Genomic DNA, 25,564 nt, shown 5'->3' with positions numbered 1-25,564 from the left:
GGTGGTCACGTTCAAACTCCCATATAAGGTCAGGTCCATGATGTTCCGGGAGGGGACCCAAGACCTCTTCTCCAGTCCATATTCCTCCCAGTCCACGAGGTACTGAAAACCCCTCCCCTGGGGGCAAACAGCTAGCAGCTTCCGAACCGTGCAGACCAGACCCCCATTGATGATCCGAGCGGGAGGAGGGGGCCTGGCAGGCGTGACCAGAGGGCTGGTCCTGACAGGCTGAACCTCACTGATGTGAAAGGTGGGGTTGACACGAAGAGACCTAGGAAGGTTCAGTCTCACAGACACAGAATTAACAACTTTAGACACAGGGAATGGTCCAACAAAACGAGGGGCCAACTTACGGGACTCCACCTTGAGAGGCAAGTGCTTAGTAGACAACAACACCCGTTGTCCGGCTTGATAGACTAGTGTGGGTCTCTTCCTCCTGTCAGCGAACTTCTTGTGGCTCTCGGAAGCCCTGAGGAGGTTCGTACGAACCGTGCAGACCGGATCCCATTGATGATTCGAGCGGGAGGAGGTGGCCTGGCAGGCGTGACCAGAGGGCTGGTCCTGACAGGCTGAACCTCACTGACGTGAAAGGTGGGGTTGACACGAAGAGACCTAGGAAGGTTCAGTCTCACAGACACAGAATTAACAACTTTAGACACAGGGAATGGTCCAACAAAACGAGGGGCCAACTTACGGGACTCCACCTTGAGAGGCAAGTGCTTAGTAGACAACAACACCCGTTGTCCGGCTTGATAGACTGGTGTAGGTCTCCTCCTCCTGAGGAGGTTCATACGGGCCCGAGCCCAAATCCGTCGGGAACGGCAGACTAAGGCAACAGCGGATGGGACAGCGACCTCCCTCTCCAGCGCAGGAAACAGAGGCCGCTGGTACCCAAAAACACACTGGAATGGAGACATGCCCACAGAAGTGCTGGGAAGCATGTTGTAATCATACACATGACGTACTTGCTCCAAGAGGCAGGATTCTGGGAAGCCAAGCAGCGGAGCCCCTTCTCCAGCTCCTGGTTTAACCGCTCCGTCTGCTCATTGGTTTGAGGATGGTGGCCTGAGGTCAGACTAACTGTGGCACCCATGAGTTGGCAGAAAGCCCTCCAGAACTGAGCCACAAACTGCGGACCCAAAGCCTAACACAAGTGGGTGTTGGGTGCCTCAAAAAGGTGGAAAGTTATCTGTTCGGTGTGCGAGTCACAGGAGAGGTGCAGTGGGTAACCAGATACATCACATGGCCATCTAGGGCGGTGGCAGGCATGGGGGAGTCTAGAGGGACAAACGAAAGGTTAAGTCGCTTGGCCAAATTCTTATCAATGAGACTAGCATCAGCACCAGAGTCAATGACAACAGTAAGAGGGAGGGACAGAGATTCTGAGAAGAGTGTAACATGGGAGAACTGATGGCAGGGTCTGTTCTTACTGGGGGAGGTACATACCAGCACAGAGGTCTGACGGGAAGAACCATTGCGGGGAATAGGACAATTCTCGAGGAAGTGACCCATCTGGGCGCAGTAGATGCATCGACCCTTGTTGCATCTTCGTAGGCGTTCCTCCGGAGAGAGCCGAGTGTGTTCAATCTGCATCAGTTCCTCTGTGTCACTCCTGGTGTTGGTTGCATGCGTGAGTGCTGGAGCAGGAGTGCATCTGGGCGAGGGCCCCCAGGAGGAGTAGGAGCCTGGTAGCTGACTTGAGGGGAAGTTTCTGGTCCGATCATGCTCCAACAATCTCTTGTCAATCTTGGAAGCTAGGGAGACTAGGACATCAAGCTCAGAGGGTAGGTCTAGAGGAGTCAGAGAGTCTTTAACACGCTCCGAATGGCCATTAAAAAAGGCATCCACCAAGGCTGGTTGATTCCAACCACTATCTGCTGCTAGTGTTCCGAATGCGATAGCATAGTCCATAACACTTCGCCTGCCTTGACGCATGGCAACCAAGGCCTTGGCGGCCTCTCAACCAGGAGCAACAGTCTGAAAAATCTGTGTAAAAGTCTTTAGAAAGAGTGGCAGAGAATTGCAGATAGCCGAACGGCGGTTTCAATCAGCTGTGGCCCAGACTTTGGCTCGATCAGACATGAAAGAAATCATGTAGGCTACCTTACTGCATTTAGAGGGAAAGGAGGCTGCTGCCTGAAACTCAAAATGTAGCTCGAACTGGGTAATGAATGGCCTACAGTCACCAGACTCACCAGAGAACCTCTCAGGGCTAGACAAAGTCAAATCGGTCGGTTCAGGAGATGCAGGTGAGGCAACGACACCATCGGTGGGAGGTGTCGTAGATTCTCCTTGCTGCTGGCTGACCTTCAGCTGACTTAGCGGGGAAGCTAACATAGTAAATGCCGCACTGACCCTGAAAACTCACATCGTCATATGTAGGAGAGAATGTTTACACCCCTGTTTTGTCATCAGAACAACTGATGGGAGATGGCATGCCCCATCTGCATGGTGGAGCGAAGTTATGATAACTTAACTAACTTAACACAACAAAAACAATAGAGGTGCTGCTGGATCCCAGATCTGTTGGTGGCCAGGACCCAGTGGCTATACATGGCCAGGTCATCGACCAGGTGAAAAGTTTTAAGTATCTGGGAGAACGGGTAGACAGTGACCTTAGTTGGTGCACTCAGGTGGCCAATGTCTGCGCCAGAATCCACCAGCACCTTCATTTTTTGCGCCTACTTTTGGAGTATGCAAAAACATTATGCTCATCTTTTACAGAGCAACAGTTGAGTCAGTTCTTCGTTATGGTATCACCTGCTAGTTTGGCAATCACACAGTAAAATCTAGAGCCGAGATTTCGAGCCTAGTCAAAACTGCAGGTAAGATTATGGGTGTGATGCCCCCCCTCAACCCACAGGATCTTTTTGAGCAGGCAACTATTCGACAGGCAAACGCCATCTTATCAGACACTTCTCATGTGCTGAATGGGGAATATGTCCTCCTTAATTCCGGGAAGAGATACAGGCTTCCCCTGTGCAAGCACAATCGCTTGAAGTACTCTTTTATTCTCTTATCTACTAAGCTAATTAATGACCAGAAATGAATGTAATTGTGTTGGACGGATTCTTAACTTTTATAAAGTTTATAAAGTTAGTGTATGTATGTTGGTGTGGAAATGGATTGGTTGCTGTGAGTGTGATCATTTTTAGGGGATGTATGACTGAGCTATATTTATGGCAGGATGAATGTTACTGCTATTTGTATTATGAATCTGCTTGGTATGGGAATGGGGTGGTATGGAGGGAAGGATGTGATGTGCGGTGATGTGAATGCTTCACGAATGCTGGAGTGGGAGATGGTATGGTTTAGGATAGTCAGGGGCAGGGGGTGAGAACAGCCAATGTGTCTGTGTCTGTGCCTGTGCCTACCCCTCTATCTTTTTATTTCATGTCATGCTGGTATGTGTATATTGTAGGTTGCTCTGTCTGTATTGTTTGTGGTATGTTGGTATGTGTTTACGGTGCTATAACCATCCCTTTCCCATCTCTAAGACAAATTTCTCCCTGGTGGAGACAAAGAAACCTGAACCTGAACCTGTAACTGGTCTCAGTCAGTGACCTAGTTGCTCTGCCACATCATCCCCCTCAAGTTTGGCCTTGTGTGGCAACCTGGAAAGGTAATCTGCTACCACATTGGCCTTGCCTACTAGGTGTCAGTTGGTAGACCTAAAGTACTAGAGTGAAAGGTACCATCAGGCCAAGCAGCTGTTGTGGTCTTTCAAGGAATTGATCCAGGTAAGAGCTCAGTGGTCAGTTTCCAGATCAAACTGGAAACTTGCCATACTACTTACGCCTCCACTTAATGATCTGGTCCTTTTTTCGACATCTTATCTCATGTGGCTCCAGCTGCAGGGACCCCTTGGACCAGGACTGCTCAAAGGCAAACTGCAGGGGTAGCTCTGGACTTTCCAGGTCTTTCAGGAAGACAAGAGAAAAACACAAGAAGGCCTTCAATATGCTGAAGGCTGAAGTTACTGGGTTTCTTTGGACCAGTAGGTGCCCTTTAAGAATTGGCATCTCTTCAGCTACTCCAGTTACTGCCACCCCAATAGAGATGGACAGATAACTTAACATAAAATCTTTTACTGTATGGATGGTAACAGTAACATTGTGTAAAAATTAAATAAAGGAGAACAACAAATTCAAAGACGGAAATAGAAAAATGGGAGATTTTTTTCGGAACTTTTTATTTTATTTATTTAACTCAGTGGGTCACAGTGGTTCACACATGTTAACTGAAAATTTAATGAAAACTTCAAAGGCAATTCGTCTGAAACTTTAACAAATAAAACAATTAACAAATGGTACTGTATAATAAATATGAGAAAATCCAGTGCATGATGATGCTTTAAATATAGTTCAACATGAAGGAGTGATTTTGAGGCTTCCCTTTTATTTGGCATAAGATTTGTTTGGGCAGCATGATACTTTGTTAACCAAACACACAAATGATGTTAGAATACAAGATTTTACCATTAAGAAACTATTAGGCAACATTCCCAATATTGTATTGTGAAACCTCTCTCAGAAGAGACAGGAGAGCCACTGAATGAGCCACTGAATGATATAAGGGAGACACAAGAAGACACAGTCTACTACCAAGGTAGGCAGGTGAACAGTATGTACATGGAAGCTCAAGATCTACATATTCAAAGGTGTAACTGTATAAACTGTATGAACTGTATAAAGAAAACATGAGTAAGCAAGACAAAAATATTTTATACATTTTTATTGGGCTTCAAATTAAACTATAAGGCATCACAGAATGGCACAATCATTAAATGAAACATGCAATAAATAAAACACTGTTCAAAAGTTTTCATATCCTTACATGTTTATACTGTAATGTACTGTAATATAATGTATATAGTCTTTTGTGACGCCCCCTACTGTGAAGCAGAGATCTACCTGCTTCACAGTAGAGATGGTGTACTTTTCATGAAGGCCTTGTTTACTTTTCTCCAAACATTGCGTTTGTGGTTGTGACAGTGTGAAGTTCAATTTTGGTCTCATCACTCCAAATAACCATCTTCCATAAGTTTTGAGGCTTGTCTAGGTGCGACTTTACCATGCAGCCCATTGTTTATGGGTTTTTCTTTGCTTCCCAACAAATTTTCCTTCCAGTTGTGGCCAAAATCTTTGTTGGTCACCGTGGTCTTTTCCACTTTTTTTTTTTTTTTTTTTTTATTTATCTAAGTCTTGAAACACTGCTGATTGGCATATTCAAATCTTTAGAGATCTTTTTGTATCCTTTTCCAGATTTATAATATATAATAATATATACCTTTTCTCTAAGATCCTTTGACAGTTTGTTTACTTTCCCCATAGCTCAGTATCCAGTTAATTCAGTGCTGCCTTAGATGAAATGTGCAGCGCTAAGAAACACATTTCAACAAGTCACAGGTGTAGAAACCTACCCACAATAGCCACCTAAACCTGTGTGTGTCAACATGTGTGTATATTATTAGGCCAGACATTCAAGGGTAATGTAAACTTTTGATCAGGGCATGTGAAGTTTTGATTAAGTGATTTTAGGTATCAATATGTTTTAAAAGAGCACATAAAAGTATGTAATAATAAATGGCTTCATCTGAGCACTATCCCTAAATAAAAGAAAGGTTTTTACCATGATCATTCATATTTTCCAAAAATTGGCTAATATTTCACAAATTCTGCTGGGGGTCAGGGGTATGTAAATTTATGAGCACAACTGTACATAGCTGATGTTCAGAACTTTGGATTACTGACCAGGGTGAGATGTGATCATGGACTGGAAAACACTGGTGTCGCTTTGCAGGAGAGGACTTAACAGACATAGTGTTATCACTGGCAGGTCAATGCATAATCAAAGAATTAAAGGATTTTGGGCAGAGCTAATTGCAGTGGTAACTTCAAACTATTTTAGAGGTAGTTCCTATGTCATACTCTTGGTGAAGAAATTCCAGTGGCAAAGGCAAGAGTTGTTCCCATATATGTGCCCATGTCAATTTAAATTTTACAGTTCTAACTGTATATTGATTTTTTCATCATCAGAAGATGCATCAGACAGTGCAGCCATTCCTGAAAGGTAGTTACATACACTCACAGAAATATTTAACTCTAACTTTTAAGATTTATGTAAAATAATTACATGAAAAAGTTCCATTTAATTTTTTTTTATATTTTGAACATAAACCTACCTAATAAACTTTACATGATGCATATACATCAATTTAATAGAATCTATTAATTTGCAATGCATATTCACCAGGTTTATGTATTTAGTATTAATAAAATGTATTGAATTTAAATGCATATTAATCAGATTATGTATTCAGAATACACAAAGTATATTTGTTTAAATTGCATAGTAATTAGATTACCTATTTTAAGATGAATAATGTGTATGTGTTTGAAATACATACCAATTAAGCTTAAATTCAATCAAAACACATAAAGTTTATGTATTTTTATGATTAATATCCAACATTTTTTTTCTATTAGGTTACCTATTCAAGATGATTAATGTGTTTGAAATACATAATAAATATACTTTCAATCAAAATGCATTAAATTGATGTATTTTAGTGATTAATTAATTTTTCCATTTTCCATTCAACAATCTCAATGATGCATACAATCAGACCACCTTGTTGATTCAACAAATTTATTTTTAATAAATGTCAACCTCTTCTCTTCACCCAGACACAGGCACAGACAGTACTCAGCAGGTAGTGTAGCTCTTCAACCCATCTGCTGTAGATGGAACATGCGTAAACATAAAAAATGTTCTAGCTTCAATAGAACAGAGGCAAGTTAGGTTAAACAAAGTTTTAACTCATCACCTGACAGGAACGGGTTTTCCTTGAAGTATACACCATCTCTAATGAAGCAATACAGCAATACTGGTTTTCAAGCTGGTCAGTGTTACTGCCCTGTGTTCTGTGGGTATCAATAACTATTCAACACTTCAGTGGAATCAAGTATTTGCTGCAACGAGCGCAATAATAAGATATATTGAAAAAGACCTGCTCTTATATGTAGTACTTCCCCCTCCCATCCCATCCCATCCCTGCCCCACCCCACCCCAAAAAAAAGAGTCATCTGAGCAATTTGAGTTTCAGTGCACGTACTTTGGGGGAAGGCCTGGACGATTCCAGGTCCATCAGGATCTTCTGGTGAACTTTGAATGTATTCTTCAAGCTTTTTGGATAGCTTAGATGAAGTGCATAGATCAACCCATAAAGCATCACGCATGCATGGTTGATACTCTGGAGGTTGTGGAGAACTTCTACCCCTTCCAGGACCACACCGACATCTGCAAAGTGTTCATCAGGGTCATCACTCTCAGCTCGAATGGTCGTCCCTGCGACGTCTGCCTGGGCCTCACTGCATTCGATGTCCTGAAAGATGGAGAAAACAGAGAACAATGTTACATTATGTATAAATGGATTTGTACATTCAATGATCAACTATTTAGATATGATAAAGCATTGTTGATCACAAAAATACCATTTTTTACCGTGTTTGTGGGTATGTGCCATAAAGAACAGCATATCGTGTCTCATTGCTTAAAAGTAATACTGTTAATCCTTTAATTTAGTGAATTTTTAATGGTGCACATAAAACATAAGATAGTAACTTACATGTTCATAGGTTAGTCCTCCTCTGAGGGTAAGGTTCCGAGCTCCTTTAAGATTTAAGGATTTCCGGGGAGACAAAAGAGACTGCACTTTATCCAAAGAAGCCTTTGATCTGCAACAATGAAAACTGAATCAACAAAACACACTAACTTAAAATGTACAAAAATAAAAAATACAGGACCAGGAACCCATTTTATTCAGAGATCTGTGAAGTAAATGAAAAAAGTAACAATATCTGAAAGAGCCAAATAAGAAACTGTTCTTTGATACAATGTAGAGGAGAAAGGACAGTAGGAAAGAGGCAAACCTCTTCTGTCTATGAACATCACATGTTATCAGGCACACCTGGAGAGAAATTAATAGCATTTACCATAAAGGACAGAAGGATGACATACTTACCACATATTCTTTGACCAGTGCATCCAGGTCTTCATTGAGGTAAATGCTCAGACAGCTCAGCACACAATCATGCCTCACATTGATGTCTTCACTCTGAAACAAACATTACAAGATTCCATCCTCGTCAGTGTCATAGACAGACTAATACGCATGTGCTGAGGCCAGCCAAGTCACTGACATTTCCCTCCTTGACCATCCTGAATTCACCTGGTTTCACCCCACATAGTTAAAGTTCACACAGGTCTGAGCCTGTTCACTACACAGTAATTTTGAAAGTGCCTATCCTTTTCCAAACCGTTAACAAAGGAGCTTTCTCATATGGCTGAGTCAAACAAACCATATGTGTATTACGTTAGACCAAAAAATACTTACATTATAAGTCTTTGTCATCACGGCTTTGATCTGTCTTCCTGCAGCTCCACCTTTGGTATGGAAAACTCTGATCAGGTCCAGGTACCTGAAATGGAATGAAACTCCATTGTCATTATACAGTACAGATACTTGTATAACGAGATTTGGTTAGAAACTCTCCGCAAGGATACACAATACAACTGAGAAACAGATAGAAAGGGAAATGGAAACACTAAGCTAGATGCTAGACAATTAGCAAGTAAGAATATTATACAAACTGAGACAGCAGAGCAGCGAGCACATTAGCGCTAGCTGTAAAGACATGCTATTTGCTAACATTAGCAGCCAATGCTAAAACTAGTGGCTACTAAGAAGCCACTAAGAATTAAATACATGTTAATTACTAACATGCTAATGCTAACATGCTAATGCTAACATATTAACTAAGAATTAAATACATGCTAATTGCTAACATGTTAATGATAACTAAATTCTCTAGTGTTTGACTTCCTGCCCGGCTCGCGCACAAAATAGACCAGGCGCCGAAACAAACGACACAATCCTTTAACATTGGCGCCAAAAGGAAAATGGCTCCGCTTCTCAGTGCAAAACATCTCTTGTACATAACCCGTTTCGGAGATATTCACAGATGTGAAAAAATTCTGATGGGCGGATCCGCCCAATCCGTCCTCAGAGGGTGAGACACTGAAACATGTGCCAGCTTTGCACAAGGTGCACTCAGCGTAACGTAATAATAACGTAATAATTTCCTGTTATCGGCGATAATTAACTTGCATCCCTACCCGAAAAGCTTTGAATGAAATGCATTTCAATTCGCCAATGATTGAATTTTTTCCTACTCCGCATGGCGCACCAAGTTTAGTGAATTGCTAGCTAACGCTAACGCTAGCAGGCGCAAAACGTAGTAGGCCTAAAGATAAAACTACTCAAACTACATAAATTTGATCATCAATTGACTGCTATTAATGTAGTATGATAAAAACTGCACGAATAATACACAGGTGGATGTAAGTAAACAACGGATGACTCAGATTACTCACCATGAAGCCTGAAGTATCAGTCTGTCGAATGAAGATGGTTTTTAGCGGAAAATAAGGACATCATTTCCTGTTTCCCGTTTTCACTTCCTCTAAGTTGTATGTAAACCAATCACATACATTTTAAATAAAAAAATCTTGTTTGTTTCACAGCTTTGATTATTTAAACCATTTCAATATGTATTAAGTAATTACATTAAATTGATTTTATTTAAATACTCATATTCTTTAAATTTATGTATTGAAATTAATTATAATCTGTATAATTCTGTCAATTATAAAATATAATAGATTTATTTGCTTAAAAATAAACTCTACCATGATTCATTTCTGTGAGTGTAGTTTGCTGATGGATGGTGTGTTTAGGTAGAGCAGGCATGTCCAAAGTCTGGTCCGGGGGTCAATCACGGCCCACGTTCAGATTTCATGCGGTCTGCGGCTTCGTTTTTATAATGTATTATTTATGGCCTGCTTGCCAGATACTGTATGGCTGGAAGACTTGGCTTTTTTAGTTGACATAATGAAGCATCTGAATATGCAAAGCATTAATTCAATTAAATTCAATTCACTTTAATTTTATTTTATTTATATAGTGCCATATCATAACAGAAGTTATCTCATGACACTTTTCATACAGAGCAGATCTAGACCGTACTCTTTATAATATTATAAAATTCCACCATGAAAACTTCCTTTTAACAGGCAGAAACCTCTGGCAGACCCAGGCTCTTCCACCGTGATCGATTGAGTTAAAGATAGAGAGGGACAGATAGAGAGAGAGAGAAAAGGGGGGATAGATAGATAAATAGAGAGAGATACACAGATACACAGCAGCAGCAAATTATTAACTAACTATAAACTGTAATGGAGATATGGTAGCAATAATGACAGTAATAACATATGTAGTTTGCCTGTGTATTATTTGTATATGGGACTGTATTTGGTTTATTATTTTGTACTGTGTTGGCCTCATTTAGACTTTTATGTTTCAGTTTTCACGGTGTCAGGGTGTATCAAGATTGTTTGTCGTCGTTGGAGGAGAATGAGGAGGAAATAAAAAAGATGAATTTTGACATCAGTATGATTCATGGCCTTTTTCAAGAACGTGTGTAGCTAGAGTGAAAATGTAACGCTAACATGGCCAAGAGCAAGAGACTAGAGCTGCAAATGCAGACATCCCAAGTTCCAAAAAGTCATTTCCGGGAGATGGGGGGGGGGGTGATAAATAATAAGTCGGAGAGAGTACATCGAAGTCCCTCCCACAACGAAAGCTTATTGGTGTATTTTGCTGACCAAACCAATCGGCGCGCTCTCTCTCGCAACCAGTCGCCCTGAACACGAGAACACGCTGAACAGAGTTTTCGCTTGAATGCATGCACGGGTGCTTCATGTAGCTCATTGTATCTCAGTCTCACGCGCTCACCCCCCTCCCCTCCTCTCGCCTATGCCTGCGCAATGTAACTGAAAGTAATCCGAGCATGATGCGCGAGGTACTATCTTTTCTTTATGCTCGCACTCGCATTTTTTTTAATCTCTCTCGCGTAATCCAAAATCCGGGATGTTTTACCTAGCTCGCGGGCATCAGGGAGCCACTGTTAATATCAGGGAGACTCCCGGAACTTCCGGGAGACTTGGGATGTCTGCAAATGTCCGAGGCATGCCGGAAGCAGGACCGCTAGAGCGACGTGTGGCCGGAACGTCCAGGAGCCGACGAGAGAGAGAGAGACGAAGAGAGCGTCTACCGTGGAGCTACGCGACTACATCACGGCTTGCTGGAGAGAGGGAGAGAGAGGACGGCGTCGACATCGCTAACCACCGGAGCGCCGACTCCATTACGGCCTGCTGCAGAGAGAGAGGACGGGAATGTCAACCAGTGGTTGCTACGACTCTTCACATATCCTTACCTGGCTTCAGCTGGCATGTTCTCCCGCCTCAGGCAGACGAGAACAGTTCTGCAATAATCCTTTGATTTGAGAGTACCAACCTGCAACTGTATATTTTAAAGGTTGAACAAGCTGAACTCTTAAGCAGCAGAGGTTTGAGAGTAATGCTAAATGTCCCTGCTTAATATTATATGAATTTCCTGTGGGTTTTGACTTAAGAGTTTAACATTTCTATTTCAGTGCTATGTCAGTCCATAGTGAAAAACCACAATGTGAGGGTCTTAGTGAACATGTTGAGTCCCTTCAAGCAGAGTTAGCAAGATTGAATGAACGGTTAAAATTTCAAATAGATTAAGCTGAAATAGAGAGACTAAAGACACTTATTGATGATATCAATGCTAAAATAATTCAAAAGGTATCAGTAACAGAGCCAATCTCCAAAGTTGAACCCCGTAAACCCCTCACGGGAGAGAAAGTTAACTCCCAAAATGCTAGAACTAAAACAACAAGAAACCTCGCAAAAGGAGAATAGGTTTGTTATGTTATATGACAAATGGAAGGAGCAAATTAGAGCTGCACGCTCCTCACTCAAAAATGAGTGCTCTGACGAGGACTTGTGTTGCCTGATGGATGCTGTAGAAGGGCTAGAGGCTCAAGTGAAGGATGCATACGAGAATGTCCGAGCACAGTCTGCACCTTCCACAGATATCAGACGTAAGATTGATTCATGCACAGCAGTAACTGCAGATGTGATGGCGCTACTAAAGGTGTGCATGAGTGAAGTGGGGCAAGATGACTTTGATGCTATGGCAGAAAATGCAAGATTGCACATGACGCTTGACAGAGAATATGCACAGTCAATATTTAGTGCCTCAGTCCCCAAATCTTCTATTTGTAGTCACCAGTCGAGATGTCCATCAGAGCAGCAAAGCATCACAGTAAAAAGAGCAGACTGTGCTGCACAACTTGCAGCCAAAAGGGCAGAAATGGAAATGGATGAGGCAATTGCTGCACAGAGGCAAGAACTTAAGAGACTGGAAGATCAGCGGGATCTTCAAGTGATCGCTGCTAAAATGAGAGTTTATTCTGAAGCGGGCTCAGATGAGGTCCCTGGAGTGGGTATGAGTCACTGTCCTCCTGTGTCTCCTGTGTCTAAACAAAGAGATAAAAGAGGAACCATTACATCAGACCAATGAACAATCTAACAACGTAAGCAAAGACATTTCTTTAGCTCAAGCATTATATGACACAATGACACTCACCCGACTTCCAGCACCCGAGCCCTCAGTCTTCTCAGGAGACCCACTCAAGTTCATAGAGTGGAGCACTAGTTTCAAGGCACTCATAGAAAGCAGATGCACAAATCCAGCTGACAGATTGTTTTACCTTCAGAAATACATCAGCGGTGAAGCACGGTCAGTGCTGGAAGGAAGCTTCTACAGGAAGGATGAAGAAGTTTACAATTAAGCATGGGAAGCACTGAATGCTCGCTACGGCCATCCCTTTGTAATCCAGCGTACATACAGAGAAAAACTGAATAACTGCCCAAAGATAAGTTCGAGAGACTCTGTTAAACTCAGACAGTACAGTGACTTCCTGACTGCTTGCAGCAATGCCATGCCACACATTAAGGTCTTCAGGTTATTAAATTTGTGAGAAAATCAGAGGATGCTAAATCAAATCAATCATTTTATTGTATAGCCCAAAGTACAAAGTCATTGCCTCAGAGGCGTTACACATCTGTACACGGAGTGACACCCTCTGTCCTTAGACCCTCGGTTCGAGTGAGGACAAACTTGCCCACAACAACCTTTAACAGGGAAAAATGTGGCGAATGAAACCATCAGAAGGCCACAGGAGGGATCCCTCTCCAGGACGGACACAGACGTGCAATTGTCCTTGTACAGGACAACAAATCCACCACAAACATATTGACCAATGACTGATACAAATGACAATGATTATAATGAATGATAAATGATTACAGTAATAGATTGGTCTTAATAATGACAGTAATAATATAGTAGTGGGCGTTCCATGCGGACTCACAGCAGCAGGCCACGATCACGAGAACTGGCTGGACGGGACAGCAGCACAAGGAAAATCCGGTCGGGACGTTTGGGGTAGTACACATGCATTAATGAGACATGTCCAAGCATGGAAGAGATTGCGATATATGGCAGAGATATCAAGATATAGTATATATAATAGGGAGGAGTGAGATATAGAGAATATAGAGAGATATATAGAGAGAAGATTGACTGATTATATTATATATATAGATAGAGAGAGCAGGAGAGAGACGAGAGAAGATATTCTAGAGAGATTTACGAGATAGAGATAGGAGCGAGAGAGAGCAGAGAGGGGAGAGTGAGAGTGAGAGGAGAGAGCAGATAGTGAGATAAGATAGAAGATAGAGCATGAGAGAGCGAGAGAGAGAGAGAGTTTCGGTAAGGGAGATGTGTCTGTGCATCTTCAACACTACCGTGCCTGGCTGGCATAACCCTCGGTGGCCGGGAGTGTCAATCCCTCGGCCGGCATAATCCTATGAGCCAAACTACGGAGACCTAAGCCCTCCAACTACGGCTTATCAAAAAGAAGTCTACAGTCTTTTCTTAAGGTGTTGACCGTGTTGATCCCGAAACCAGAAACGTAGTTTGTTCACAGAAGATGGCCTGATAGGCTGAAAGCTCTGGCTCCCCAATCTACTTTTGGAAAACTTTTAGTAACCACCAAGGAACCCAGCGTCCTGCGAATGCGCAGTGTTCTATGAGGCTTAATGGTATTATGAGCTCTTTAGTAAGAATGGTGACTGACCATGAAGCAGCTTTGTACAGTACGGCGAAATTTTAAATTTCTATTATAGTCTAATAGGTAGCCAATGCAAGGAAGACCAAATGGGAGAGATGTGATCTCATGATCTGGTTCCTGTCGAACACGTGCAGGCAGGCATTCTGAATTAACTGCAAAGTTCTAAGAGCTATATTGGCGCAGCTGATAACACAAGGCGATACAATAGTCCGCCTTGGAAGGAACAAAGCGTCGGACTAGTTGTGCTGGCATCCGCCTAGAGCAATGCGTCTGAGTTAAGCAGATGTGTACGTTAAGTGGAAGCATGCCAGTCCTCGAAATTTGTGTTTTATGTGGACGGTTAAAGCGACAAATCCTGACCAAAAAACAACTCCAAGATTCTTTACAGTGGAGTGGACGGCCAGGGTGATCCCATCTAAATGTAAACTAAGTCTCTAGAAAGAGGTTTCGGGGTGTTTGGGTCCACTATACAAGAACTTCGTTGTGTCCTGATTAACATCAAAAAAATCTGTAGGTATCCAATTTTTATATCCTTTAGGCATGTTGGGGTTAGTTAATTGCTATGGTTTGTCATCAGGCTTGATCGTAAATATACATTGGGTGTCGTCAGGCATAACAATGAAAATTGGACTTAGAAGATTCCCTAATGGGATGTTCCCTAAAAGGAAGATCATATTAAATGAATAGAAAGTGGTCCACAGTAAGTACAGAACCTTGTGGGACTCCATGACAAAACTTTGGTCTGATTGGAGGTTTCATTCTTGACGTGAACAAAACTGGAGATCGTCTAAAAATAGTACGATTTAAACCGATTAGGCGGTTCCTTGATTTGCCAATTCGAGTGTTCCAGTCTCTGCTAAAAGAATTTTGATTGGGTCAATGTGTTAAATGCAGCATAAGATCTAACAGGACAAGTACAGAGATGAGTCTTTGTCTGATGCCATTAGGGGTCATTTTTGTAACTTCTGACTAATGCGGTCTTCTGGCTATGAGCACTCTAAAATCTGACTGAAAAATCACAAACGACTTTGTTATGGAGAGAAAGTCACACCAGTGATTAGCACAGCTTCTCTATCTCTTGACAGAAGGGAAGGCTTTATCGGTTGTAGTTGGCTGACTCTGGGTTATGAGTGGGCTTTCTAGAAGAGGGTTTTTTTATTACCAGCTACTTTAAGGGACTGTGGTACATATCCTGATAATAAAGTGACGATAATCATCCAATAACGAATTTACTAACTACAGGTAAAATTTTCCTTGAGCAAACTGTTGGAGATGGAGTCTAAGAGAGAAGGATGAGCTTAGCTGCGAAATGATTAAAGTATTTGATGAAGGTCGATGTGGGGAAAACAGTTACAATACAATATCAGGTTTTAAGCTGTTTCAGAACTTGCTGTATCAGAATGGCAGTCCATCAATGTCTGGTGAGGAAAGAGGTGATGGATTTTGTCTCTAATTAGGTATCTAATCTTATCATTAGAAGAAGTCATTGACAGTCATTGCTACTTGACTAAACGGGAAATAGATGCGTTCAGTGATGTGTGATTCCTCGTTAGCCGGCTATCGTGCTGAAGAGACAAAACCTGTGGTTCTTCTTATATCTCTCAATAAAGAAGAGTAATAGGTGCTTGGCGCTTACGGAGAGCAATTCCGATGTTTTGAGATTTATCTTGCCAGCGCTAGATGAAATTCTTCCAGTTTTAGTGGCACGCCATTTTGCTTTCGATTTACGTGCCTCTTGTTTACATTTACGAGTCTGCGGCTATACCCAGGTGCAGCCTTCTGTGTTTAAGTCTTTTCTTTTCAGAGGTGCTGCAATAGCGCTAGAGTTGTCCCGTAATGAGGCCTGTAATTACTATTCAAAAAGATGGTCTATTTTGTGGTGGCTAAAGGAAGTAGACAAGTCCTCTTTACCGTTAGACAGGCATTTGATTCAATGCTGAAGGAATCACTTCCTCAAATTTGGACTACAGCACTATCAGATAAAAACATCTGCTGTAGAAAGCTTCTACACAAAGGCTTCTAGTCCGGGGTAGTATGAACTCAAGTTATTAAAAAAAATGGTCAGACAGAAGGGATTCTGTGGGCAGACTCTATATTATCAATTTCAAGCCATATGAAGAAACAATCAAGGTGTGGTTCAGACAATGAGTAGGTTTATTTTACACTTTGACAAAAGCCAATTGAGTCTAATAGAGAGATACAGAGAGTATAAGACTATCATTGTGGTTGCACCATGAATGTTAATCACCTACATAATACTTTATCTGTTTTAAGGATCAAGCCTGATGCAAAATTCTGCAAATCAGATAAAATTCAGAATAAGGACCTGGAGCTGCTATACTTTAACCAAACAAATTGGCTGTAAAGTTTCCAGGTGGGTGAGTGGGCTAAGGACAAGACTTTCAAATGATTTAATTTAGTTGTTGGGATTTATTAATAGACTTGAGTCAAATATGGCTCCAACTCCCACCACCGACCAGTACTACGAGGAAACATGAGTATTATAATGACTCGGGGAGTGGATTCATTTAAGCTAACATATTCATCCTCTGCAGCCAGGTTTCAGTGAGGCAAAAAACAAATCATATCCTCGTCAGATATTAATTCATTGACTAAGACAGCTTTAGATGACAAAGACCTGATATTCAATAGTCCAACATTAATTCTCTTATTTTGGACTGTTGGAGATGTTTGATTTAATTTGTATTAATTTTTTATGATGACTCCTCTTCTGTTTGTTTTATCTTTAAATAATGTAGGTGCACGGGGGGGACAGACACAGTCTCTATACTAAAGGACTGGGTGGGCCACTGCTCTAATGGAGGCGCAGAGAAGCGTGTAAGACTGCAGCTCTGCTTCCTCTCAACTTGGGTTGTCGACATGATTTTGGTCAGCTAATAAAACTTGCCATATTTCTAGATGAGAAGCTGCTCCATCCAAAGTGGGATGGATGCCGTCTCTCCCAATCAGACCAGGTTTTCCCCAGAAAGGTGTCCAATTGTCTATGAAGCCCACATCGTTGCTGGACACCACCTCGAAGCCAGCGGTGAAATGACGACATGCGGCTATAGATGTCATCACTGGTCAACATTGGGAGGGGACCAGAGAAAACTACGAGGGTCCCGACATCGTTTTGGCGTATTACACACCGATGAAACATTAATTTTAGTGACCTCCGATTGGCGTAACCGGGTGTCATTACCGCCGACGTGAATAAACAATCTTACTGTATTTACGCTTATCCTTAGCCAGCAGTTTTCAAAAAAGACTCGATGTCGCCCGCTCTGGCCCCGGGATTCCATTTTAACTATGGCCCCGGTGTCGCTACTTCACGTTTGGACTATGGAGCTGCATGACCAGAGTTGGCCTCTCAGCGGGTGTGTCGCTGAGCGGGGAAAAATCTGTTTGAAACGTGGTGGAGCGGTTGGTGGTACGTGGGCTTTCAGTTTGGGGGCTATGCCTCCTTCGAAACAGTCACCCAGCCTCCGGCTGCTCGGGAACTACGGGGGGACGGCTAACTGAAGTACCTGTGGCTGTACCGCACCGGCTACAGGGGACTGGCTAACTATCTGAGCTATGACTGTTCGGTTTGTGCGGTACCGTGCCTCTAACTCACTGACCCTCGCCTCCAAGCTACCAATAAACTACATTTATTACAATACATTTATCACTAAAGGAGGACGAGGATAACTTAACATGTGGCACACAGTACAGGAGAGAGGCAGGAGGAGGGAGAGAGGAGAGTGAGGGGACGCCATGCTATAGCTAGGCTAGTTAGTGTGGCTAACAGAAACTGGAGAAACTATCAGATTGTAGTTACTAGAGTTCAGAGAGCTGTTTATGCACAGACAGAACAAGTCAGAGAGTAGTGCAGAGATAAGTAGATAGTCGCTGATTTGAGAAATATACGGAAATCTGTTCAGGTGAGCAGAGCAGAGAGCACCGTGGCAACAACACAGATACCGGAAGTGACACAATACGTTACCGTAAAGCACGCAAAACCAGAAGCCTGTGCTACAAAAGCTCCCTGATTGGGTGACATCTCGCTGGAATCGACAAGTAACAAAACAGCTGCAAGAAACACATGAATATCCCAGTTTCAAAGAGTTTGCCAAGTTTCTGGCTTATGAGGCAGATGTGGCATGTAACCCTGTAACGTCCCTCTATGCCTTGAAGTCACCTGAAGAAAGACCTTCCAGAGACATGAAGTGGCCAAAAGCTAATGTGTTCATTACAAATACAAAAGAATCAGAAAAATCCAACACAGTGATGAAAACACAAGGCGCTGTGGGGAACAGTACAAGAGAGACAAATGAATCAGAGAGGGTAAATATGCCGTTCAGTTCTTCAAGTCCAGTTAAATGCATGTACTGTAGTGAAAGTCACTCTATTCACAAATGTCAGACATTCACTAATAAGTCACAAGACGAAAAGAAAAGATTCATACTGGACAAAAATCTGTGTTTTGGTTGTCTTAAGAGAGGACACAATTCAAAGGACTGCAGAAGCAAAGCAACCTGTGGTATATGCAAAAAACAGCATCCAACACTGTTGCATGAGCACCGCAGCACTTCTCCAGACACGTCTCCCCATGCTGTTGTGCAGGCAGAAGGAAAGTCATCTTCACTCTCTTGCTCAATAGACAAAGGTGATAGTGGGAGCACATCAATGATAGTGCCTGTGTGGCTCTCATCAGTTACAACTCCTGAAACAGAGACATTGGTGTATGCTTTGTTAGATACGCAGAGTAGTACTACTTTTGCAGACAAAGAGGTGTGTAAGAAGATGGGCGCAGGTTTAGAGCCAGTTAAATTAAAGCTTACCACTATAATGGGAAAGGATTCCATTGTTCAGAGCGACAGAGTTAGTGGTCTTAGAGTCAGAGGGTTTACCTCACATAGCTTTGTTAACTTGCCACCTGCATACACCAGAGATTTTATCCCACTCGAACGCACACATATTCCTACTCCTGCAACAGCTAAGAGGTGGAAACACCTGAATGCTATAGCACAGGATATGCCAGAGTTGTTGGACTGTGAGGTCGGACTCTTAATAGGCTATGACTGTTGTAGAGCACTAGCACCACGACATGTTATTACAGGTGGTGATGAAGAGCCATATGCCATTAGGACTGACTTAGGATGGAGTATTGTTGGGAGCTCACCAAAGACTGCTAAGTTAACAGAGGTAACAGGTCTTTGCCATCGTGTGTCCGTTAAAGAGCTTCCATCACTGACACCAGCTGCTGTTCTCAGAGTCCTCGAATCTGACTTCAGAGACACAAATTATGGGGAAAAGACCATATCACAAGATGATATTCAGTTCATGCAGATCTTGAACCAATCAATACAGCAGAACTCAGATGGCCACCTGGAAATGCCACTCCCTTTCAAAACACATCCACACCTACCAGAAAACAAGCACCTGGCTCTGGTGCGACTGAAACACCTGAAAGCAAAACTTGAGAGGAATCCCAAATTCAAGGAGGACTATATTAGATTTATAGCAGGTGTCATCGAAGGTGGGGAAGCAGAGAAGGCGGAAGAATCGCCCCAGGACGGAAATGTGTGGTACATTCCACATCAAGGGGTTTATCACCCAAGAAAACCTGAGAAAATTAGAGTTGTATTTGATTGTTCTGCTAAATATGAGGGCACAGCTCTAAATGATCACTTACTGACAGGACCCGATCTCACAAATGGGTTGTCAGGGTTTCTCTGTAGATTCCGCAAACATCCAGTTGCAATCATCTGTGACGTAGAAAAAATGTTTCATAGATTTCATGTAAGCAGAGAAGACAGAAATTACTTGCGGTTTCTTTGGTGGGAACAGGGGAATACCAATTCAGAGCCAAAAGAATATCGGATGAAGGTTCACCTCTTTGGGGCGGCGTCCTCCCCTGGCTGCGCCAATTATGGTATGAAGTTCTTAGCAAATGAAAATGAAAAAGAGTATCCATCTGCAGCCAACTTCATTAAGAAACATTTTTATGTTGATGATGGCCTCATCAGTGTGGAGACTGCAGGTAAAGCCATCAAACTAGTGAAAGAGACACAGGCTGTGTGTGCAAAGGGGAAACTGCATCTCCACAAGTTCATCTCCAACAACAGGGAAGTTTTGGGGTCAATTCCTGACTTTGAACGAGCCAGTGGAGTTCATGATGTAAACCTCAGCCATGGAGATCTTCCTGTTCAGACTGTGTTGGGAGTGAAATGGAATGTGAACAGCGACACTTTCTCTTTCAGTGTATCCCTGGAGGAAAAACCAGCAACGCGGAGAGGAATCCTTTCAACTGTAGCCTCTGTGTTTGACCCACACGGCTTCCTTGCTCCTTTTCTACTATTGGGAAAGAAAGTGCTACAAGAAATGTGTCAAAAGGGCATAGCATGGGATGAACCGCTGCCCAAAGACTTAGAGCCACAGTGGAAAAATTGGCTAAACGATCTGGAGAACCTGCAAAACCTTCACATCCCAAGATGCTTTGCTCGTGAAGCCCTGGGAGAGGTTAAAAGAGTCGAGTTGCATCACTTTTCGGATGCTAGTAGCCATGGATATGGTCAATGTTCATACATCCGAGTGGTGAGTGAAGATAAAGTTCATTGTTCTTTGATCATAGGCAAGGCCAGAGTCGCTCCCACAAAAGTTGTAACCATACCAAGACTTGAGTTAACAGCTGCCGTTGTCTCAGCAGCAGTCGGTAGCATGTTAAAAGAGGAGCTGGAACTCAAAATTGACCAGGAATACTTTTAGACTGACTCAAAAGTAGTTCTAGGATACATTGCTAATGAAGCCCGTAGGTTTCATGTTTTTGTCGCAAACAGAGTACAGAGAATCAGAGACACAACAGATCCAGCCCAGTGGTACTATATTGATACCGATCAAAATCCGGCTGATCATGCCTCCAGAGGCCTCAAGGTGACAGACTTGATCAATTCCAATTGGTTTACTGGACCAAAATTCCTCTGGCAGAGAGAAATCGTCACACCAGAAACAAATCCAGAGCTTATGGTAGGAGATCCTGAGATAAAAACAACACAAGCACTGCAAATCAGTATAGTCAAGGAAGAGAATTTCCTAGACAGATTCAAAAGATTCTCTAGATGGCAGACTGCATTGAACGTTGTAGCTCGAATCCTACGGCTAGCACAAAAAGACAAATTACCAGAGCTCATAACAGTTGAAGAAAGGAGAAAGGCTAGTTTAGTGCTGGTGAGACTAGCACAGAGAGATGCCTTAAAAGAGGAAATTCAGAAGATAAAGCAGGGAAAATTGTCACATAATAATCAGTTGTTTCAGCTTGATCCGGTGCTGCAGGAGGGTGTCGTCAGGGTAGGAGGTAGATTAAAAGCAGCTTCCCTACCTCTTGACTGGAAACATCCTGCCATCCTGCCAAAAGATGGTGTTGTCACACGCCTGATCCTGGACTACTTTCATGAAAAAACTCAGCATCAAGGCAGATGTCAAACCCTGAATGAGCTGAGAGAAAATGGCTACTGGATTCATGGTGGCAGTAAGGTTGTGGCAAATCAAATCAAACAATGTGTCCCATGCAGAAGAGCTCGCAGGCCTACAGAAACACAAAAAAAATGGCTGATTTACCTGTGAACTGTATTGACCCCTCACCACCGTTCTCATTCTGTGGGATGGACTGTTTTGGACCCTTTCCAACTAAACAGGATCGGAAGGAAAGTAAGAGATATGGTCTGATATTCACTTGTTTATCATCAAGAGCCATTCACATTGAAATGCTTGAGGATTTAACTACGGATGCATTTATTAATGCTTTGCGATGTTTTATAGCTATCCGAGGACCTGTAAGAGAGATCAGATTAGATCAAGGAACAAATTTTGCAGGGGCCAGAAACAAACTCTCAAAGACTCTAAAAGAAATGGACAAAGACAGAGTGGCTGCTTATTTAGCAGAGAAACAGTGTGACCTTGTAATGAATGTACCTGATGCTAGCCAAATGGGAGGTGTATGGGAACGGCAGATTAGGACAGTGAGGAGCGTTATGACATGGGCCCTCTCAAAGAGTGTTGGGAGGTTGGATGATGCATCCTTGAGAACATTTTTCTATGAAGCCATGTCAATAATAAACAGCTGTCCACTCACCACAGACAGCATCAGTGATCCCAAAGGGGAAGAGCCACTTACACCAAACCACTTGCTCACTATGAAAACCTCTGTCCCCCTGCCTCCTCCAGGAAAATTTGAGGCAGCAGATCTGTACGCTAAGAAAAGGTGGCGCAGAGTACAATATTTGTCTGAACAATTCTGGTGTAGGTGGAAGAAAGAATATTTGGCAAACATCACCCTAAGACAAAAGTGGCATTCTCCTCGACGCAATGTTAAGATTGGAGATGTTGTCATGCTCAGAGAAGAGGGATCTCCTCGCAATGAATGGAGACTGGGAAGAGTATTAAATGTTTGTGCAAATGATGATGGTCTGGTGCGTAAAGCCACCAAACAAATGGGTGATAAAAAACTAGGAAAGGAAGGTCAAAGGCTCACTAATCCATCCATTGAGCGCCCTATTCATAAACTTGTTGAGTTAGTGGAAAGTAACTAAAGGTATTTCCATAGTTACCAAAACAGGTAACCTGTATTTGTGTTGAGAGATACAAACCATTCTTGATCTCAGAGTTCTTCTCTCATACTTGTTTGTGTATTGTTTGAGAAGTTACTAGATTTAGTCGAGGTTAAAGGTCATTATAAATCATAGTAATTTGGTGGGAGTGTAACTGTTTGAGACAGTGTTTCATGAGTGTTACGACCCCGGCTCTCGGGAAGCAACACAGGTGACAAACAACAACCAATGCGGCTAAAGTAACTTTTATTATAGTCAAATGTCAAAACCAAGGATAACAAATAAGGATAAATTGTGGAGGCTGGTGGTGTTGCAGCAGGCCGGGCTGCAGTGAGAGAGAGAGAGAGAGTGGGTGGAGCTACCCAGAGCTCTTAAAGGCTTCCAATCAGGTGCCAGAGATCAGGTGGGAAAAAATGAGGAGGAGCCTCTGATCACCTGAAAACTGAGATTGGAGAATATTCAGAGAAGTTAGAAAAAACTTAGCCTTGGACATAACACCCCCTCCCATAAGCAGGTTGCTCTAAAGCAACCTCACCGTTAGGCTAGCACCTAATCTATCCACACTCACGACCTTGACAGGGCATCTGCAAGAACATTATCCTTCCCGCGCACATGCTGGATGTCCAGATTAAATCCCTGCAAGACTAAACTCCATCGCATTAGTCGATGGTTGGAGTTTTTCATCCTGTTGAGAAAAACCAAAGGGTTATGATCGGTGTAGACCACTAGGGTCTGGCTGGTGGAAACATAAACACCAAAATGATCCAGGGCTAGAATAAGGGCCAATGCCTCCTTCTCTACAGTAGAGTAGTGTTTTTAATGCAAGTTAAATTTCCTTGAAAAGTAACCAACAGGATGCTCTACCCCCAAGTAATCCTCTTGAAGGAGAACAGCTCCAACACCAACATCACTTGCATTAACTGCTAGTTTAAAAGACATGCTAAAAACAGGAGCAACAAGAACAGGACTACTAGCCAACAACGCTTTCAAGCTCTCAAAGGCAAACTGATACACATCAGTCCAACAAATGGGACCTTAGGGGTAAGCAAGTTAGTAAAGGGGCCACAACTGTAGCAAAATTCTTGCATAAACTCTTGTAATAACTCGCCAGGAAAAGTTTCAATTTACGCCTCGAACCAGGCAGAAGAGAAAAGAAAAGACACGGGATATGAAATTTTTCCTGAACAACCCGTGACGGCCAAACACAGTGAAGAACGTAATTAGAGCCTTAGAAACTGCTGAAGCTGTAATCCTGTGCAGAGGAATGGCTTCAGGGTACCGAGTAGCCATACACATGTTAGTTAGTAAGAACTGGTTACCTGACTTGGTGTGAGGGAGTGGGCCAACACAATCAATCAATATATACTCAAAAGGATCACCAATAGCTGGAATGGGTTGTAAAGGTGCAGCAGGTTTTCTTTGACTAGGCTTACCAACAGTTTGGCACACATGACCTGTTCTACAGTGCTGGGCACTTAATGATTTAGTTCATCCTCAGAAATAGCCTCTCCAAAACAGTTAGACAGAGTTGCATCCTTCCCCTGTTCAAGCTTAAGTTCTTCTCGAGAGGGGAACACTTTACCACACCCTGTGGTCTCAAGCTTCACCAGGAAGGTGTCTGAAAGGGAAAACTCAGGAAATTTCTCCTCAAGTTCATCTGGACTTTTAATAGCTACAGGGAACGAAACTACTTCAGGAGCAGTAAGTACTCTACCCCCAGCCAAGTCATTCCCTAGGATGAAGGACACACCGTCAATGGGGAGATATGGACAAATGGCTACAACTACCTTTCCTGAGACCAGAGCTGTTTGAAGGTCAAGGTTGTATAGAGGACAGGACAGATAACCCTCTCCAAAGCCCTCGACCAGGACGCTAGAGCCCAAAGCGGACTCTTCGGTAAACTGGAGGACATCTTTGAGAATCAAAGACTGAAAAGCTCCAGAGTCTCTCCAGATCTTAACAGGCTGCCTATTTGAAGGGTCAGACTCTAAGGAAACAAAACCATCCATAAGAAAAGCTGAAGAGCCAGCTAACTCTTTCTTTTGAGTTGGATGCTCCATAACTGAGGTTCCAGTGGAACACTTTACAGTTTTTATTAAAGCTACAGATTTAGACTTTTGTTTTTTACTTAAGACAGGACAATCAGCAATGAGATGGCCAGGTTTCTTACAATAAAAACAAGCCTTCACTGAAGTTCCCCCAACTGTGGGTTTACTAGTAAAGGAGGCGTAAGATGATGCAGGCTTTGAAAAAGGTCTATTGAACAAAGCTCTCCCTTTTTGCTCGCCCTGTTTGTCAAAGACAGTCTTATGAGTCAAGCTAAACTCATCTGCCAAAACAGCAGCTCTATCAAGGATGGACACTTGTTGCTCATTAATATATGTACAAATGCTATTAGGCAGACAGTTTTTAAACTCTTCCAACAGGATCAATTGTTTGAGATCGTCTTTCGTTTCGGCCTTCTGAGATTTGCACCATCTATTAAAGAGGGTCTCTTTTCCTTTTGCAAAGTCAACATAAGTTTGTCCGTCAAGTTTATTGAGACTCCTAAAGCGTTGGCGATAAGCTTCAGGAACAAGTTCATAGGCTCTTAGAATAGCCTCTTTAACTGTCTCATAGTTCGTACTTTGCTCAATGCTTAAAGCAGAGTAAGCCTCTTGCGCTTTCCCCACCAAAACACTCTGTAAGAGCAATGTCCATGCATGCTCCGGCCATTTTGAAAGTGTAGCCACACGTTCAAAATGAGGGAAATATTTCTCAACATCTTTCTCTACAAACGGAGGAACCAATCGAATATTTTTAGCTGCATCAAATGCAGACAACTCAACATGAGAGGGACGCGACACA

The 25,564-nt window shown here is 42.6% G+C and overlaps 1 protein-coding gene and 1 long non-coding RNA gene across 2 annotated transcripts in view; one reads left to right on the top strand and one right to left on the bottom strand.

The window, feature by feature from the left end:
• The window catches only part of LOC109139602 (potassium channel subfamily K member 10), a 116,177-nt gene that overhangs the window by 20,378 nt on the left and 70,235 nt on the right, over positions 1-25,564 (top strand). The gene's annotated exons all lie outside the window — the stretch shown is intronic.
• LOC113744758 (uncharacterized) lies at positions 6,504-9,577 on the bottom strand. Its single transcript, XR_003461802.1, has 3 exons — positions 7,631-9,577; positions 7,118-7,387; positions 6,504-6,740 (listed from the first exon to the last, which is right to left on the bottom strand). It is a non-coding gene; the product is annotated as an uncharacterized LOC113744758 (long non-coding RNA).

This window comes from Larimichthys crocea, unplaced genomic scaffold (genome assembly GCF_000972845.2).
Source record: "Larimichthys crocea isolate SSNF unplaced genomic scaffold, L_crocea_2.0 scaffold151, whole genome shotgun sequence".
In the NCBI taxonomy this organism is placed as follows: domain Eukaryota; kingdom Metazoa; phylum Chordata; class Actinopteri; family Sciaenidae; genus Larimichthys; species Larimichthys crocea.
Note: the sequence above shows the minus strand (reverse complement) of the source record. Positions and strands in the feature narration are given on the sequence as shown.